The sequence below is a fragment of the Carlito syrichta genome, unplaced genomic scaffold, assembly GCF_000164805.1.
Source record: "Carlito syrichta isolate Samal-C Ts95f unplaced genomic scaffold, Tarsius_syrichta-2.0.1 Scaffold151860, whole genome shotgun sequence".
NCBI lineage: Eukaryota > Metazoa > Chordata > Mammalia > Primates > Tarsiidae > Carlito > Carlito syrichta.
The window spans coordinates 62,914-79,969 of NW_007095956.1; the positions used below are offsets into that span (position 1 = coordinate 62,914).

The following is a 17,056-nucleotide window of genomic DNA, read 5'->3' on the forward strand; positions in this document are numbered from 1 at the left end:
CCCCCTCCCCCAACGATAAACGGCAGCAACAGTTCCTGATGGACTGGGAGGGAGGGCTTTCATTCGTTCATTCATTCTTTCATTTTTTTAAATGTTTATTTATTGTGATTCATTCACTTATTTCATCTCCTTTTACCTTCATTCATTCATTCATTCGCTTTTGAAGATGTTTTTTATTTATGATACATTCGTTTCGTCTCATTTTACCTTCATTCATTCATTCATTCGCTTTTTAAGATGTTTTTATTATAATTCATTCATTCATTTCATCTCCTTTTACCTTCATTCATTCATTCACTTTTTAAGATATTTTTTATTTATTGTGATTCATTTATTTCACCTCCTTTTACCTTCATTCATTCATTCGCCTTTTAAAATGTTTTTTATTTATGATTCATTTATTTCATCTCCTTTTACCTTCATTCTTTTGTTCATTCATTCACTTTTAAAAATGTCTTTTATTTATTGTGATTCATTCATTTCATCTCCTTTTACCTTCATTTATTCATTCATTCATTTGCTTTTTTAAATGTTTTTTATTTATTTTGATTCATTCATTTATTTCATCTCCTTTTACCTTCATTCATTCATTCATTCATTCGCTTTTTAAAATGTTTTTTACTTATTGTGATTCATTTATTTCATCTCCTTCTACCTTTATGGCATATTATTCATCTATTTCTTTATACTACTTATTGCTATTTATGATGATTATTGATCAATTTATTCCATATATACATATATCAAGGAATGGGTTGCCAATCCAAAATTTTTGTTTTAGCTTTTTAATTTTTTTATTTTAAAATTGTGGGGTGCAATTCAGTGTTAGGAATACCAGTATTCATTGTGCAGGGACCCTTGTGGATGAGTTGTGACCTATCACAAGTTTCACAAGGCTTATTTATTTATTCATTTATTGTTACTTATTCATTCGGTTTTTTTTACCTTTTACTATTTATCTAATATCATTTATTTATTTGATTACTTATTTATATTACTTGTTGTTATTATCTGCTTCTCTATTCCGTGCATTTTTTAAATGTATTGTTGTTATTTGTTCATTCATTATTATTTTTATTTTTTATTATTTATTGGTTAATTTTCTTATATTACTTATTATTATTTATCTATTTATTCTATACAAACACGCACTCGTTGAGGATTGGTTGCAGATTCCAATTTTCACACGGGTTATTTATTCATTTATTGTTATTTATACTTTCTTTTACCTTTTTTATTTATTTAATATCATTTATTTATTTGGTTACTTATTTATATTACTTGGGGTTGTTATTATCTGCTTCTCTATTCCATACTGTTTTTATTGATTGTTGTTATTTATTCATTCATTATTACTTTTATGTTTTCTTACTTATGGGCTCATTTGCTTATGTTACTTATTGTGATTATTATTATTTATCTGCTTTTTCTATATATACACACACACGTTGGGGATGGGTTGCAAATCCCAATTTTCATAAGTGTTATTTATTTTTATTTATTTTCTAATTTCTCATCATGGTTGTTGTGATGAGGTTTCACGATGTTACCCAGGCTGGTCTTGAACTCCTGGGCTCAAGCGTAGTTTCTTCCAGGTCGGAGTCTCACTCGGTCACCCAGGCAAGAGTGCAGGGACACGAGAGTGCAGGGACACCACCACCTAGACCTGGACCTGCTGGAATCAGACCATCCTTCCACCTCAGCCTCCCAAGTAGCTGGAATGACAGGCACATGCCACCACGTGTGGGTAAATTTTGTTTATTACAGTAGACGAGGTCTCAACAACTTGCCTGGACTGGTCTCGAACCCACGGGCTCAGGCCATCCTCTCATCTCAACCACCCAAAGTGCTGGGATGACAGGCATGAGCCAACGTACCATGCTTGGAAAGGCTCAGTGTGTCAAGCCTGTCTTCCCAGCACTTTGGGAGGCTGAGGTAAGAGGATGACCTGAGTCTGCGGGTTCGAGACCAGCCTGGACAACATGGCGAGACCTCACCTCTACAATAAAAACTGAAAAAAAATTAGCCGGCTGTGGTAGCGTGCATAATTCTGGCTACTTGGAAGTCTGAGCTGAAGGATCGCTGGAGCCCAGCAGGTTGAGGCTGGGGTGGCCCGAAGTGTGCCACTGCCCTCCAGCCTGGGCAACAGAGTGAGACGCCAACTCAAAAAAAACCAAAAAAACAAAAACGGGGCGGAGAGGGGAGCTAGCCACGTGCATGTGCTGGTGGGCGATCACCACACCGTCACCTTATTTGGATTATCCAGGTGTAAATTCCCTCGGTATGTCATCAAGTGCAAGCTTGTTGTCAAGGTCATGGGCAGTTTATATAACCACATCCACACCCCGTTCTGTTCATCTCAGGACATCCAAGATATCAAGAAAAGGTGCTGGAGCCAAGACCCGTGATTTCATTGGGGAGTGCCCTTAACACCGAGAAGACGTGTGACTGACATCCTAAAGACCAGCCAGGCTCGGTGGCTCAGCCTGTAATTCTGCACTTTGCGGGGCTGAGGTGAGTGGATTGCCTGAGCCTGCGGGTTTGAGACCCACGTGGGCAACTTGACGAGACCTCATCTCTACAATAAATCAAAAAATTAGCCAGGTGTGGTAGCGCACCTCTGTAGTTCCAGCTACTTGGAAGGCTGAGGGGGAAGGATGGCTGGAGCCCAGCAGGTCGAGGCTGCAGTGGCCACTCCCAGTCTGGGTGACAGAATGAGACTCCAACTCAAAAAAGAAAGACACCCTAAAGACCCCTCCTTGGTTTCAAAAGGACGTAACACGGAGCCCAGCTATTCCACGAGCAACCATGTTAACATGGCATGGATCTGTCGTATTGCTCTAGCATTTCGCTTTTCCCTCTAATCGCTGGGCAGAGACAGAGTCTGTTTCTCAGAGATCGCTATGGATTATGACTTTCCAACTCCTTCCCAGCTTATTTCATTCACTCACACCTGTCATCCCAGCCCTTCAGGAGGCCATGGCAAGAGGATGCCCTGAACTCAGGGATTCAAGGCCATGATCCCAGCACTTTGGGAGGCCATGGTGAGACCTGATGTCAGGACCTGTGTCTACCTGCCCTCCATGAGGAGGTGGGATGGACCACCACACAACCTTAATAACCTGTCCCCTAGCTGGTCTCAGTGGTGCAGCTAGTAATCCCGTGCCTTTGGGAGGCTGAGGCAAGTGGATTGCCTGAGCTCACAGGTTCGAGACCCACCTGGGCAACTTGGCGAGACCTCACCTCTACAATAAATCAAAAAGTTAGCCCGGTGTGGTAGCATGTGCCTGTAGTTCCAGCTATTTGGAAGGCTGAGGCAGAAGGATCACCCAGACTGAGGTGCAGTGGCCTCGACCTGGGCTCCAGCGAGCGATCCTTCCACCTCAGCCTTCCAAGTAGCTGGAATTATAGGTTCACACTACCATGCCTGGCTAATTTTTTGATTTATTGTAGAGAAGAGCTCTCACCAAGTTGCCTAGGCAGGTCTCAATCCCATGGGATCAGGCAATCCACTCACCTAAGCCTCCCAAGGTGTGGCATTATAAGCTGAGCCACCGATCCCAGCTTGTAATTTTTTTTTAGTTGGAATCTAACACTTACCCATTCTGGAGTGTAGTGGCACACTCACAACCCCTGAGGCCTCAATTTGCTGTGCTTAAGTGATCCTTCTGCCTCAATCTTCCAAGTAGCTGAAATTACAGGTGCATGCCAGCATGCCAGCTAATTTTTTGATTTATTGTAGAGATGAGGTCTCACTAAGTTTCCCAGGCTGGTCTTGAACCCCTGACCTCAGGCAATCCTCTCACCTCAGCCTCCCTCGGCCTCCCAAAGTGCTGAGATTATCCAGGCTCGGTGGCTCAGCCTGTCATCCCAGCACATTGGGAGGCTGAGGCCAGTGGACTCCCTGAGCCCACGGGTTTGAGACCCACCTGGGCAATTTGGTGAGATCTCGTTTCCACAATAAATAAAAAATTAGCCAGATGTGGTAGTGCACGCCTGTAGTTTCAACTCCGTGGAAGGATCACTGGAGTCCAGTAGGTCAAGGCTGCAGTGGCAGGGAGCATGCCATGGCACTCCAGTCTGGGCGACAGTGAGATTCCCAACTCAAAAAAAAAAAAAGTGCTGGGATTATAGGCTTGAGTCACCGTGCCCAGACTCTAATTTACTTTTTAAATGGATTTTTTCTTTCTTGGAATCTTACTCTTTCACCCAGGCTGGGGTTCAATGGCACACTCATGGCCACCACAGACTCAATTTGCTGAGCTCAGGCAATCCTTCTGCCCAATGTCCAAATAGCTGGAACTACAGGTACATGTCACCATGCCCAGATAATTTTTTGATTTATGGTAGTGATGAGGTCTTGCCAAATTGCCCAGGCTGGTCTTGATCCACTGACCTAAGGCAATCCTCTCACCTCCACCTCCCAAAGGGCTGGGATTACAGGCATCAGTCACCAGACTCAACCTCTTCTCTGTCTTCTTTCTAGTCACCTGACACTGTTGGAAATACTCCCCTCCATCAAGTCATCTGCTGTTAACTCCTCTGGTGTGGTGCTTGTTAGCTGATGAATGTCTACAGGATCTATATCTTGAGACCATTTTCTCTCCACCTTTTTGCCATATACACACTCGCTTTCTCTGATTTCTTTGATTGGCTCAAGAGAGCCCAAATGCTCATATAGACAGCTGTAACACATGGTTTGTTAAGCAGAATCTCACAACACTTGCTTTTAAACACTCAGTATTTTTCATGAATAAAGGTAATTTGAAATACTTTCCAAGGAAACAAAAAATATCTGAGAGAATTTATCAATAGCAGATGTTTTTTTTTTTTTTTTTTTTTTGAGTTGGAGTCTCACTCTGTCACCAAGACTGGAGTGCAGTGGCCACTCCCAGCCACTGTAGCTTCGACCTGCTGGGCTCCGGTGATCCTTCCACCTCAACCTTCCAAGTAGCTGGAACTACAGGCACATGCTACCATGCCTGGCTAATTTTTGATATATTGTAGAAATGAGGTCTCACCAACTTGCCCAGGTGGGTCTCGAACCCGTGGGCTCAGGCAATCCACTTACCTCGGCCCCCCAAAGCCCTGGGATTACAGGCTGAGGCAACAAGTCTGGACCACATCAGTTTTAAAAATGTTGAGATATAATAAAATTGTATTTCACACATTTTATGTAAATAGAATAGCAAATTCTGTGCCCCCTAAATAATTTTATTAATGGCAGAATAATCTGGTTTTTAGAACATTAGCCATCACTAACTTCTTAAAATGTGATTGGCTTCCTGTTGCTAATTTCATTGGTTACTCTTTTATCAGAGTTGATTTGTGTTAAAGGCCTCAGTCCATAGACATTAACTGTAGGACTCTGAACCCGCAGAATGGAGCTCTCATCTCTCGCTGAAATGTGTGAGATGGGTGGCTTGAGGAACCAACACACTGGAAGACAAAGTCTCCTCTGGACTCGTGTGAGCTTCAGTCTCCAGTGAGACACAAGGCCCATCTTGGCTACCTTGGCAGTGTTTTTTCCCATATATGTCCTGTTTTACTTTTAAACTTGTATTGCCTTGGTTTCTGTGTTTTTTTGTTTGTTTTGAGTTGAGCCTCACTCTGTCACCCAGACTGGAATGCAGTGGCACGCTACAAGTCACTGCACACTTAACCTGCTGGCTCCGGCGATCTTTCTGCCTCAGCCTTACAAGTAGCTGAAACTATAGGCATGCACTACCATGCTCGGCTAATTTTTGATTTGTTGTAGAAATGAGGTCATGCCAAGTTTCCGTAGGCTCAGGCAATCAACTTGCCTCGGCATCCCAAAGTGCTGGGATTACAGAATGAGCGACTGGCCCGACCCTCAGTGTATTTTTAAAGCATATATCACACTAGTTTAGTTTCCTGGTCTTTTTTATATGCAATGCTACTTGTTTTCTTTTCAGACGTTTTGTTTTTTGAGTTGAGTCTCACGCTGTCATCCAGACTGGAGTGCAGTGGCCGCTCTCGACTACCGCAGCCTCGAGCTTTTGGGTTCTAGTGATCCTTCTGCCTCAGTCTTCCAAGTAGCTGGAACTAAAGACGCGTGCTACCACACCAGGCTAAATTTTTTTGATTTATTGTAGAGATGAGGTCTGACCAAGTTGCCCAGACGGGTCTCGAACCTGTGGGCTCAGGCAATCCACTCACCTCAGCCTCCCAAGGTGCAGGATTACAGACAGAGCCACTGAGCCCAGCTTCGACATTTTAAAATAAAAATAATATTGAAAAGAAAAAGAAATAGAAGAGAATAGAAAACCTGGTTTCCCAGGATGAGGACAATGTCAACACACAATTTCTATCCTATACTAAGTATTTCATATCCGTTCTTTGTAGAAAAATCACATTTAAGTAGAAATGTAAAAATTATTGGAAACTTTGTGTCAGGACGATGCAATATTACATCATGATCAACCTCCCCTTATGTCAGGAAAAAATAGGAGATTTATCATTAGGGAATCCATCAACAAAATTAGTCACATTAACAGAATCAATGAGAGTCATATGATCATGTTAACAAATTAAAATGATTTTATGACACTTTTAAATTATTTTTTGTATTTATTTATTTATTTAATTTATTTATTTGAGTTAGAATCTCACTCTGTCACCCAGACTGGAGTGCAGTGGCCACTCCCGGCCACTATAGACTCGACCTGCTGGGCTTAGGTGATCCTTCCACCTCAGCCTTCCAAGTAGCGGGAATTACAGGTGTGCACTACCACGCCCAGCTAATTTTTTTATTTTACTGTAGAGATGAGGTCTCGCCTGCTCAGGCTGGTCTCGAACCCGCGGGCTCAGGCAATCCACTCACCTCAGCCTCCCAAAGGTGCGGGATTACAGGCTGAGCCACCAAGCCTGGCGATTTTGTGACACTTTTAGAAAAGAATTATGCATTTGTAAATCAACAGAGAAGTAGTATATAATATTTATGAAACACATTAAAAAAGTAGAAATAAAAAGTAATAAAAATACATTTTGGGAAGAAAGTTTAAATGGTATCACTAAGTTGATATGCTCTAATCAGTTTATCAATTGAGCCTGATAATAACACAGACACCAGCTATTTTTGTTCTGGAGGAAAAAAAACTTTTCTACACAAAGGAACATTTAAATTGGAAATCCATAAAAATCTGAAACAAATAAGATTATATTATACATAATAAGGACTAGGAAAGTAAAGCAGTGTGATAGTGACTTTTTAAAAAGATTGAGAAATCAAGGGAATACAAAGTTTAAAAGGAGAATAAGACATATATGTAAATGCACTATACAGTCAAGCCACAGTGGTGGAAGACAAGTAGTGACCTTGCTGTGTCTCACTGGAGACTGAAGCTTACACATGTGGAGAGACTTTGTCATCCAGTGTGTTTGCTTCTTGCAGGTCTTCCTCACCCATGTTAGGCAGAGATGACCCAGCCCTTCAGACTGTTCAGAGTCTTGGAGTCAGTGTCCTAAGCACAGTAAGGCCTTAATTACAAATAAGTTCTGATAAAACAGTAGCCAATTTTATATGCAATGGAAGACCAATCACATATTAAGTCAGTGATGGATAATGTTCTAAAAACTAGATGATTCTTCCATTTGGCATTTAGGAAGCACAAAGTTGTTATATTTAAATAAAATGGGTGAAACTACACTTTTATTCTATCTAAATGTTTTAAAATCCGACGTTGCCATTGACACGGTGTCTGTAACTCAGTGTCCACCATAAGTTGATTCTCCCTCATGTCCCTTACACTTTCATTTCCATTATATCCTCATACAAAAGTATGACTTTGTCATCTTAAAGTATGCTTCTTAGAAGCTGCTATTGGTTATCAAACCTCTCAGGTATTTTATCTTGAAAATATTTCTTTTTTCCTATTCTTTAAACATATCCAATTCTACCTTTCATAATACTTTATATCAGCACTGTTAACACTAGTTTTGCTGCTTTCAAGAAAACACAAGTTTTGGAAATAGCCTTAGTGCTTTTAGTATAGTTTTCTGTGGTAATTTTAATTTATATTCATTTATATACTTCTATTTAGGATTCATATACACACACATTTTTGAGAGACATCTCTCTGCCACTCAGGCTAGAGTTCAGTGGCGTGTTTATGGCTCAACCTATGGGTTCAGGCAATGCTTCCCGTAAGACATCCCAGTACCTTGGGACAACTTGTACTACCACACCCAGAAATTTTGTTATTTTTTATAGATATGATTTGCCCATGCTGCTCTCAGACCTCTGGGTTCAAGACGTTCTCCTACCTCAGCCACACAAAGTATTGGGAATACAGTCCTGAGTCACCATGCTTTACCCCTCACTGCTTTTAGGTGTTTTTTTTTGTGTGCGTGCTATCACACAGTTTGACTAATATTGGCTTTAATTTTGTTTTTCTATTTTTGACACACATTAATTCCAAATTTAGGAATTTACATCTGGTTAGTTTAAAAACTCATATATCAACAAATCTTTGGATATGATTTTTTTTTTTGAGTTGGAGTCTCACTCTATCGCCCAGGCTGGAGTGCAGTGGCTGCTCCCGGCCACCGCAGCCTTGACCTGCTGGGCTCTGGCGATCCTTCCACTCTGCCTTCCAAGTAGCTGGAACTACAGGCACGCACTACCACACCTGGCTAATTTTTTGATTTGTTGTAGAGATGAGGTCTCACCAAGTTGCCCAGGTGGGTCTCAAACCCGTGGGATCAGGCAATCCACTCATCTCAGCCTCCCAATGTGTGGGATTACAGGCTGAGCCACCAAGACCGGCTTGGATATGACCTATTATTTTTACTTTTTCACACATTTACTCAAAACACTACATAAATGTTTGGGAAATATTTCATATTTTACATTCAAGTCACCATTTATGTAGACTTGTAATCATAATTTTTATCACTTGGAGTTTGACACTTTGAGTATATAAATTGTGCTCAATATTTCCACACAATAGTGCTATTATCAGCTCAATCTAATTTTATATTTATCTTACATATTATGTTGATTTATTATATTCATAATTATGTTGGCTTGTCTGTTTATCAAATAGGTCTTGTCAGGATTATACTGTCTTGTTATTTCCACATCTATTTTTCTCACTGTACTGTTAGCCCATGATGAACATGGATTTGACCTGCATAGATCCACGTTTTTTCAACAAATACACTGCAATTTCTTTTTTCACAATTTGTGATCATTTAAAAGAAACTCGCAAAACCACAGTTTAGAAATATACTTTAAAAATGTAATGAGGACATCAGATAGAAGTATATTATTGTCTATTTTGGCATTTACTATCATAAAGATATACAAATCTATCATACAAATGTAAACTTATAATTTATGCACTTACAGGGTATACATGGCACCATCAGCAGTTGAGAAATGTGTAAATTAATGTAAAGATACAGTATTAACTCATAACGGCATAAAATTAGCTATGACACAAAGTGTATCAGTCAATAATTTTGGAACCACTTCCTGCTGCCAGGTGATTAATGCAAGTGTTGTGAGATTCTGTTTGACACACCATGTGACTTTAATGTTTTCCATATGAGCATTTGGTCTCTCCAGAGTGAATCAAGGAAATTACAAAGAATCATTGTATTTATGGCAAAAGAGTGGAAAGGGATGGGTTTCAAGATACAAATGTTGAAGATATTCCAGAGCCCAGAACCCACACCACAGTAGTTAGAGGTAGATGACATGAGGGGACAAGTGCTTCCAACACAGTGCCAGATGACTAGAAATGAAACAAGAGACTGGGCATGGTGACTTATGCCTAAAATTCCAGCAATTTCGGAGGCAAAGTACAGCAGACTGCCTTAGTCTAGGGCTTCTAGGCCAGCCTGAGCAACTTGGTGAGACTTGCCTTAACAATGAATCTAATAGTCAGCTGGGCATGATGGCAACCTTTGTGACACCAGCTACTCAGGAGGCTAAAGGAGAAAGATGGCCTGATACCATCACATTGAGGCTGCAGTGACTGTGGATTTTCCACTGTATTCCAGCCCATGCATCAGAGTCAAAATCCAACCTAATATATAAGTATTTACAATAGTCAGGATTTAGAAAGTTAGGTCTTATAATTATACTCCTGTATAATCTTTATTACAATAATCAAAATGACATTTAACTAAAAAAAAGGAAGAAAATATAACCTATAAAAAAAGGATTACTAGAAACATCCTTCCATAAGTTACTGAATGGTATATGGTCATCATATACCTACAATCTTGGGTAAGATAGAATAGATTAACACTTATGGCAACATAACAATTTATTGGGTGGACAACAAATGTTAATACTTTATAAACAATTCTGGTCATTAAAAGAAACAAATTTACATAGCCTAAATAAACCATCAAATTTCACTGTATGCAAAACCAGATTACAAATATTCAAGCATTTCTGTTCTTCTGATAGTGTGATCCATGTGTGAAAAACTTTCTTAAGTTTTAAAAACTGAATCTGATTATTTACTAAACAAAAACGTATAATATATACAATTTAAGAGAGTAATTATCTTTGTTCTGATGTCTATGAAAATATTTCTTTATATTATATGAAATTACACTTATGGCTTGTAATTATTGATAGTATGAAGATGCATCAAGATATTAATGTTCTGGCCTCATTTTCTCATTTGCATGTAAGTAGTAAGACAAATGATTTCTAAAACTCTCATTATTCTTTGTCATTTATTTCCAAAGATAAATGTTATCCTGAGCACTCACCTCATGCTGAACTTACAATAATGCTTAATGTGAGCCACAAAAAACCTCTTCACTTCGATCTTTTAAAAGAGATTACATACCAGTGTTCTTCATCCTCCATGAAAAACATGAGATGAGTGCTGATGACATACTATACAAGGACATTTCATAGCTCTAATATACCAACAACTGACCCCATGCCTTTACATAAACACTACGAATGAAGGCATAGAATCATGTGAGTTGAGTTACATCAATATTGCTTGCTTTTTGAAATATCCTCAAATTCTGTCAATGTAAAACCAGAATTATACAGAGAATATACTTATGCTTTCCTAAAAAACAAACAAACAACAAGCCATCTTCTAATACCACTCATTATTTGATATTTATTTCAACTTACCTTTCAGTAAATAAGCTTCCATATAAATTGCATCTGTAAAGTTTTCAGTCCAAATATGTTCCAATGGCATATATTTTTAACAAAGGCCAGTTCACATTCTTTAAATCTGTAGATTCTCTACAATGCATAGTCTAACATCAAAGTTTTGGCTGATTAATGTCTTTAGACATGCTTTACATTTGTACATTCAAAAGATCTGTGGTTTGAGTAAAGATAATGGTACTCTTTACATCTGTAAATTTCTCACCATGTCTCTATTGTTTATAACTAGATTTGTGATTTTTCCATCAGAGATACTGAAAATTTAGAGTATAGATTGTCTGATGTTGAGAAAACTTGGAATAACAGTGAAAAGGTTTACACCATTCTGCCCACCTATAGGGAATCCCTAAATATAGATGCTCATATGTCAACCAAATATTGAATGAGAGCTAAAGGCTTTATCTCATTCCTCTCATTTATATAGTTTCATCTTAGTATGGATTCTCATATGTCCAGCTACTTGTATATGAGAGCAAAGGGCTTACCATGTTTTTCACATTTGTAGAGTTTCTCTCCAGTATGGTTGATTATGTGTCCAGCAAATCTATTGTGAGGGTGAATGGCTATGTCACATTTTTCACATTTGTAGGGTTTCTCTCCAGTATGGATCGTCTTATGTCCACCAAATCCATTGTGAGAGCAAAAGGCATTTCCACATTCTTCACACTTATGGTTTCTTCCCAGGATGCACCTTGATATATCCAGCAAGCTTTGAATGAGAGCAAAAGGCTCGGCCACATTCTTCACATTTGTAGAATTTCTCCCCAGTATACATGGTCTTATGTCTGCAAATCCTACATGAGAGTGAAAGGCCTTGCCACATCTTCACACTTGTAGGATTTCTCCCCAGTATGCATGGCCTTATGTCGATAAAATCCAGAGTGAAAGTGATAGGCCTTGCCACATTCCTCACATGTGTAGGGTTTCTCTCCAGTATGGCTCACTGTATGTCGAGTAAGATCTGAACGAGATGTAAAGGCTTTGCCACATTCTGCACATTTGTAGTGTTTCTCTCCAGTATGGATCACTGTATGTCGAGTAAGATCTGAACGAGACTTAAAGGCTTTGCCACATTCTGCACATTTGAAGGGTTTCTCTCCAGTATGGATACGCTGATGTACAATAAGACTCCTGTCCTGAGAAAAGCCTTTGCCACATTCTGCACATTTGTAGGGTTTCTCTCCAGTATGGATCACTGTATGTCGAGTAAGATGTGAATGAGATGTAAAGGCTTTGCCACATTCTGTACATTTGTAGGGTTTCTGTCCATTATGGATCAGTCTATGTCGAGAAAGGTTTGCATGAGAGCGAAAATCTTTGCCACATTCTTTACACTTGTAGGGTTTCTCTCCAGTATGGATCATTGTATGTTGAGTAAGGCGTGAATGAGTTTGAAAGGCTTTCCCACATTCTTCACATTTGTAGGGTTTCTGCCTGTTATGGATCAGTGTATGTTGAGAAAGGTTTGAATGAGAGTGAAACTCTTTGCCACATTCTTCACATTTATAGGGTTTCTCTCCAGTATGGATCATTTTATGTCGAGTAAGGTGTGAATGAGTTTGAAAGGCTTTGCAACATTCTTCACATTTGTAGGGTTTCTCTCCAGTATGGATCACCAGATGTCGAGTAAGGCGTGAACGAGTTTGAAAGGCTTCACCACATTCTTCACATTTGTAGGGTTTCTCTGCAGTATGGATCACCATATGTCGAGTAAGGCGTGAAGGAAACTGAAAGGCTTTGCCACATTCTTCACATTTGTAGGGTTTCTCTCCAGTATGGATCACCATATGTCGAGTAAGGCGTGAAGGAAACTGAAAGGCTTTGCCACATTCTTCACATTTGAAGGGTTTCACTCCCGTATGGGTCACTGCATGTTCAGTAAGATGTGAATGAGAGTGAAAGTCTTTGCCACATTCTGCACATTTATAGGGTTTCTCTCCAGTATGAATGGTCTTATGTCCAGCAAATCCTCCTTGAGAGCCAAAGACTTTGCCACATTCTTCACATTTGTAGGGTTTATCTCCAGTGTGGATCACTGTATGTCGAGTAAGTTCTGAATGAGACAAAAAGACTTTGCCACATTCTTCACATTTATAGGGTTTCTTTCCAGTATGGATCATAGTATGTAGAGTAAAGAGTGAATGAACCTGAAAGGCTTTGCCACATTCTTCACATCTGTAGGTTTTCTCTCCAGTATGGATCAACCTATGTTTAGTAAGGCGTGAATGAGTGTGAAAGGCTTCGCCACATTCTTCACATTTGTAGGGCTTCTCTCCAGTATGGATCACTGTATGTTGAGTAAGATGTGAAGGAGAGTGAAAGGTTTGCCACATTCTTCACATTTATTTATTTATTTATTGAGTTGTAGTCTCACTCTGTCACCCAGACTGGAGTGCATTGGCCACTCCCGGTCACCGGAGCCGCGAACTGCTGGGCTCCAGCGATCCTTCTACCTCACCCCTCCAAGTACCCGAAACTACAGGTGTGTACTACCATGCCCGGCTTATTTTTTTCATTTATTGTAGAGATGAGGTTTCACCAAGTTGCCCAGGCAGGTCTCAAACCTGTGGGCTCAGGTAATCCACTCACCTCAGCCTACCAAATTTCTGTGATTACAGGCTGAGCCATTGAGCCCAGTTCATTCTTCACATTTACCGAGTTTCTCTCCACAATAAGTTTTCTGATGTTGTGAATGATATGAGTAACAGCTAAGGGCTTTGCCACATTTTTCACTTTTGAAGGCTCTCCCTCCCCTATGGATACTTTCATGTCTATTTAGATAGGATGATTTCTTAAACACTTTCCTACATATATTGTATATATTTTCTCCACTATTTTTTTGATGTTGACTACATCTTGAGGACTGGTTAAAGGTTTTGCCATATTCTTATTTAAAAGCCATTTCAGAAATATGGATACTCTGGTGGATAACAAATTTGGAGTGTTAACGAAAGACTTTCCTACTCTTGTTACATTTGTAATGGTTATTTGCAACTGAGCATTGTATCTGCCCTTCACCTTCATTCATGCACACTTACCCAAGATTTTTGTAAGCATAAGTTCTTAAAGACATATTTACCATATTTTCCAATTGGCACCTTGGCAAGTGAGACTTCTATGGTCTTCTCTGGCAAAAGTCCTTCAGTGTAATGAGAAGTCACAGCTGAAAAACATGAAAATAAAAATTTATTTCACATGCTAGACTCAGGTGACTATCCTTTGAAAATAAAACACAATATTATACTATGGTAAGAACATAACTATGATGGCAAGTACAAATCACAAGTTTCCACTCCATCATAAATATATGTACTTAAGAAAATACTTACCCCATTACCTGTGTGAGAACTCAAAAAACAGTTAAGACTTTGCAGAATCCACATGATAAAATGACTTACATTGAAGAGAAAATTTAGTAATTTTGCCACCATAATGTCTCTTCCTTTACAATGTAGCATGATGTAATCAGATGAGATGTTCTAACTCTTGAATTCTTCCTCAGGGAATTAACAGAAGAGTGGAGTATGAGTCCACATTTCTGTCCTTTAAGGGTTTATGCAAAGACTTGTTTCTGTCCGAACGTACAGAAAAGATACATTCTAAGAACAGGTATGAGTCTCCTAGAATCTCTAACTTAGTGATTGTTGTTATATTAATCTAGACAAAGCAACATCATAAACATTATGACGTGTATATCTTTGAATTTCAAATACCCCAATTCAAACAAAGTATGCCAAAGCATAGAAAGAATCAGGATAAATTACTCAATTAAGGGTACAAAAATAATTTGTGGAGCTGCAAGTTATAAAAATGTTTGAGAAATTTTTACATGAAATGTAGAAACCCTTACTTGAATGACCACACTACTGCCTGGGTGACAGAAAACATGCTGATAAAACTTAACCATAAAAAGAATTTGGAAAATATCCTTGATATTGATATTGGTCTCAGTAATAATTTTTTCATTACTACAGAAATAAAAATATATATGAACAAGTTGGGGTCATCAAACTGAAAAGCTTCTGCAGGCTAAAGGGAAAAGGAAGAAGCCTTACAGGACATGAAAAATATCTGCAAACCATATACTTGATGAGATGTTAAAGAAAAAAAATCATAATTTCTTGAATACAAAACAGCCCAAAACCCGGGCTCAGTGACTCAGCCTGTAATCCCGCGCCTTTGGGAGGCTGAGGTGAGTGGGTTGCCAGAGCCCCGGGGTTCGAGACCCGCCTGGGCAGTGAGACCTCATCTCTACAATAAATCAAAAAATCAGCCGGGTGTGGTAGCGTGCGCCTGTAATTCCAGCTACCCAGAAGGCTGAGGCGGAAGGATCACCGGAGCCCAGTGAGTCGAGGCTGCGGTGGCCGGGAGCGGCCACTGCACTCCAGTCTGGGTGACAGAGTGAGACTCCAACTCAAAAAAAAAAAAAAAAAATGACATCTCATATGGTTAGAAAATATGCTAAAACACAAGACACTATGTTTTCTCCTTACAAAACATAAAAATAGAAACTACATTATGGCTGATATGTTCATTAATATAATTGTTATCATCATTTCACACTGTATATGCATAGCAAATTATATTATTTACAAAATATGGTTATACATTCTTATTTATGTATAAAAAAATCAGATGCTAATCACACATAAACATGCATACATATGTATTTGAATATATGTATATATGAAGCTACTCCTAAGCTTCATGCTAAAGATAATTATAAAATAAGAGTTATTAAGACACTTGGTAACAGGTTGGAGTTTAATATATGTTTACCAATCCTCTACACGATATAGTATACTTAAATATTTGGATATAAAGAAAAACTACCGTCCACGTTCCCTGGACAAAATGGCCGGTGAAGTCATAGAAACCGTGCCTGCTACTGAGCAGGAGTTGCCACAGCCCCAGGCTGAGACAGGGTCTGGAAAGGAATCTGACAGTGATGAATCAGTACTAGAGCTTGAAAAACAAGATTCCACACAGGCAACCACACAGCAAGCCCAGCTGGCAGCAGCTGCTGAAATCAATGAAGAACCAGTCAGTAAAGCAAAACAGAGTCGGAGTGAAAAGAAAGCACGAAAGGCTATGTCCAAACTGGGTCTTCGACAGGTTACAGGGGTTACTAGAGTCACGATCTGGAAATCTAAGAATATCCTCTTTGTCATCACAAAACCAGAGTCTACAAGAGCCCAGCTTCAGATACCTACATAGTTTTTGGGGAAGCCAAGATCGAAGACTTATCTCAGCAAGCACAGCTAGCAGCTGCTGAGAAATTCAAAGTTCAAGGTGAAGCTTTCTCAAACATTCAAGAAAACACACAGACTCCAACTGTACAAGAGGATAGTGAAGAGGAAGAGGTTGACGAAAGAGGAGTGGAAGTCAAGGACATAGAATTGGTCATGTCATAAGCAAATGTGTCGAGAGCAAAGGCAGTTCGAGCCCTGAAGAACAACAGTAATGATATTGTAAATGCTATTATGGAATTAACGTAGCCATCCAAAAAGACTTTTTTTTGGTGATTTAGAAGAGTATCTACAGCTTGGTTTGAAATTTGTACTGTTTCTATCATTAATAAAGTTATGGTGTCTTTTTGGATGGAAAAAAAAAGAAAAAAGAAAAACTACCAGTCTCAGATCATACTATAAAAGTAAAATTTAAGTAAAATATCAGGATTTATTCTATTAGGAGAGATAATTTGTATTTAGGTAGGACTATTGAGTATGAATTTAAATAAAATCATTGGAAATCTCCCTAGTATAGAAAATCATAAATTAGAAAACATGTAACATGTGTCCAGAGTGTTCTTAAAATTTCTCAAACAGTTAAGAGAATCACTCCTCACATACTCCCAACCATGATGCAAAAAGAAAA

The 17,056-nt window shown here is 39.1% G+C and overlaps 1 pseudogene across 1 annotated transcript; it reads left to right on the forward strand.

Annotated features, from left to right (window-relative positions):
- Positions 1-15,929: 15,929 nt before the first annotated feature.
- LOC103251975 lies at positions 15,930-16,776 on the forward strand (annotated as a pseudogene). Its single transcript, XR_503758.1, has one exon. The product of XR_503758.1 is annotated as a nascent polypeptide-associated complex subunit alpha pseudogene (transcript).
- The last annotated feature ends 280 nt before the right edge of the window (positions 16,777-17,056 follow it).